Below are 3,802 nucleotides of genomic sequence, written 5' to 3'. Positions count from 1 at the left end.
AGGAGCCCCAGTCCCTTTTTTCCGGGAAGAACCCTTCGGGTATCTAGAACCCAGTCGGCTCTCACATCCTCGCGCTGTCCGGGGGCGAGGGCGGGGGGTCCCCGGAAACGTGCGGGACAGGACGCTGACCCTGTCGAGTGCCCAGGAACTTTGCGTGCGGACCCGGGCTGCCATAGTTTATTCTGAAAGAAGAAACTTGGAACGGCGAGAACAGAATTTGCTCAGGTCCATTTAAAAGAGGGAAACTCCGGGCATGAGAAAATTTGCTCTTGCAGAGACCAACTTTTCTTTCCCCGAAAGGCCCCCAGGCCCCTCTCCCGGGCCTCTCTTTATTCGGCCCATCCCAACTGCTGAGGCCGCCGAGGAAGGGGAATTGGGGCTCAGAGCTGCCCAGAATTCAGAATAAGCCAGTTGGAAATGCAGATTCCCCCCCTCCCATTTGACTTTTGGTAAATAAAATAGAGAAGATGGTGTTATTGTTGTTTTTTAAATTAGGTCCTAGTTGTATTTCCTGAAGATAAAAATAATAATGTCAGAGCTGAGCCCAATGTGGAAGGGATTGTGTGTGTGTGTGTGTGTGTGTGTGTGTGTGTGTGTGTTTGAGGTCAGGTTGTTTGTAAGGCAGGAAAAGAACGTTCAGAACCTCCCTGGGCAGGGCGAATGCCTTCAGGAGCCTTTGCCCGGGGTGGGGATTCCTGCTCTGGAACCGTCACATCTCCCCAGAGGTCCCCTCATTTGCCACCTGCTTGCTCTGAAGGCAGCCGGGGAACCAGAAGATGGTGGGCGGGGAGAGGCGTGACAGGGAACATGGGCGAACATCTTCCTGCCTGGCCACTCCTTCAAAAAACACAGAGCTGATGCTGTCACTTGTTTACTTAGAAATTCCCTCACTCTCCTTTTCCCGTGGGATGAGCGCAGCCTGAAATGTCTTATCAAGTCATACAAGGCCCTCGGCAGCGTGGCCTCGACTTATTCTTTTAGTCTTAGCTGGATTCTCGGATTCTCCTTCCCCAGATCCCCCTCCCCTAGCCATTCAGAGCTGCTCGTCTGCCTTTTCACGTGTCTGGATGCCCATGCTCGTGTGAGCCTCTTGCTTTTACCTGGTCAGCTCTGTCTTTTCCTTTAAAGTCCTTTTCACTGGAGCAGCTTCTTGAGGGCAGGAGCTGTGCCCCGTGCACCTTTTCATCTCCCATGCTCAGAGGATTTTCCTCTCAATTGGCTTGTAGGTCCTGTCCCATCTCTTTCCCCTTATGTCTTGGCTCTGTTTACTTCCAGGTACTCACTTCCCAAAAGAATCTTTCTTGACTGTTTCTCGAAGGCTTTCTTGGAGTGCCTGCCTAGGACTTTTGGGATCTCTGATTCTCCATCTTCCCATTTTCATCCCAGTCAGCTCCCCCCCACCCCCCCTTAGTAGTTAGCAGGCAGGAGCTGTCAGGTCTCATATCCCACTGGCATCCAGTCTTGCTTGACTGTCTCTGAAAGGCCAAAAGCTTCATGGAGTCTTTTCACCTCTGCCTTCCTGAAGTGGTCTGCCTGATATGTGCACTCTAAGGCAGCGGTCGCCAACCTTTCGGACCTCACGGACCAGCAGTGGTCCGCGGACCACTGGTTGGCGACCGCTGCTCCTAGGCATACGGGATCCAGGAGGCTGTTTACTGGGATCTTTTAGCTGCTTATTTACCATCTGGGTGAAATTCAGAACCAGAAAAGCCAATCCTCTGACCTAAGTACATTCATGTGCCTTCTATTTGTTAGGGGAAGTGCTTGGGATACAAATTAAAAGTGAGGAGATCCAATCTTTTTTAAAAAAAATATTTTTATTGATTTCAGAGAGGAAGGAAGAGGGAGAGAGAGATAGAAACATCAATGATGAGAGAATCATTGATCGGCTGCCTCCTGCGCGCCCCACACGGGGGATCGAGCCTGCAACCCGGGCATGTGCCCTACCGGGAATTGAACCGTGAACTCCTGATTCATAGGTCGACGCTCAACCACTGAGCCGCGCCGGCTGGGCAGGAGATCCAGTCTTAACCTTTGAGGAGCTCAGAGTCTAATGCAGGACAGATGAATACAAATACATCACAGGTGGTATGAAAGTGTAATAATAATAACTATTTCCTTTTATTTGCTTTGTGACAAGCTATGTAATAAATTTCCGTGAATTATTTAATGCTTTCAACAGTCATGTAGGGGCTTATTCCTATTTGACAAGGGTGGAAACTGAGACTATACAGTGGGCAGATGAGAGAATAAGCAGGATTTGATCTTGGCAGTCTAGTTCCAGAGCATCTGCCAGGCTGTGTAGAAAGCATTGCCTCCGTAGGTGGTTCAAGAAAGCTTTACTGAGAGGGGGCCTTTGGTCATGAAGGATGCATAGGAGTTTGTGTATGGTGGACAGGATACAGGAAAGAGGGAACAGCACAAGTGGGCTTGGAGGTGGAAGGAACCCACTGTCCTTGGGGAGTCCGGAGAGGTTAGACATAGTTGGACTGAATAGGAAGAAGGGTGGAAGATGAGAGTAGGGTGAGCTTGAGGGCTATATGTGCTGTGTTAAAGTTTGGCCAGAGGAAAGCCACTGGAGGATTTTAAAAGAAGTCAGGGACTTGGGCTGACTGGGCTTTAGAAAGGTCATTTGGGGTATTGTGGGGCCAGGTGTTGTTACCCCTGCAATGGCCAGGCTCCACAGAGGCAGAATCACAGCCTTTTAGACTCAGATGAGGCCTATAGAGAATCCTGCTCAGTTTTAAGATAATAAATACATATAAGAAAAAATTCCAACAGTATACAAGAGGGCATAGAGAAAAATAAGTCTCCCTCATACCCTGACTTCCCCAGAGATGGCTGAAGTTTCCAGTTTTGTGGCCTTACATAGACACTGTTCCTTTATAAACATGTGTCTACTTACCCATACTCTTCCCTATGTAAGTTGTTTCCACGTTTTTCTGTAAAACAGTTTTTCTGTATTACAGTTTCTGTAAAACTGTGATACAATGAATGTCCTTATACATACTTTATGTGCTCATGTATAAAATTATGTGAACAATATATTTCTGAGTGGAATTACTAGCTCAAAGGATACATGTGCATTTTTTAAAAAAGAAATTTTGTTGACTTTTTAAGAGAGAGAGGAAGGGAGAGGGGGAGAAAGAGAGAAACATCAAAGGGAGGGTGGTACATCCAACGGCTGCCTCTCGCATGACCCCCATTAGGGAACACTCCCCACTTGGGGATCAAACCCACAAATCTGGCCTGTGTCCCGACCTGAAATCAAACCAGCAGCCTTTTGGTGCTTAGGACAACGCCCAACCAACTGAGCCACACAGGCCAGGGCAATTCATGTGCATTTAGAATTTTTAGGCATATAGCCAAATCACCCCTTCTAAGGGGTTGTATTAACTTATCCTCTCTCCCCCAAATGTGAATGGGACTCAATGGATCTTCATCAGAATATGCACCCCCTCCCCACATGATCCTAACATTTCTGTCAATTTACAGGGGGAGACATTGAGGCTCAGAAAGATAAAGAGACTTGTGTAAGACAGTGTGGGTGGTGGTTGTTTTTTTAAGCAGCTCTGATATTTGTATTTGCCCAACACCTTTTATTGGAGGTGCTTAGAGTCTATTTGTAATCATTGTTGCATTATTTTTCTCCACCTTCATGTGGAAAAAATGAGATACAGGTGAAGTGAAGTTTGAGGTATAAGCAGGAAGCTGGCCAAATTTAGAATCTTGTCTTTTATTTCTAGTTCAATAACTAATAAATGTCCTCAAATGCCAAAACTGAAGAAATGTTTTTTGTTTT

Source organism: Myotis brandtii, unplaced genomic scaffold, assembly GCF_000412655.1.
Source record: "Myotis brandtii unplaced genomic scaffold, ASM41265v1 scaffold45, whole genome shotgun sequence".
In the NCBI taxonomy this organism is placed as follows: Eukaryota; Metazoa; Chordata; class Mammalia; order Chiroptera; family Vespertilionidae; genus Myotis; species Myotis brandtii.
Note: the sequence above shows the minus strand (reverse complement) of the source record.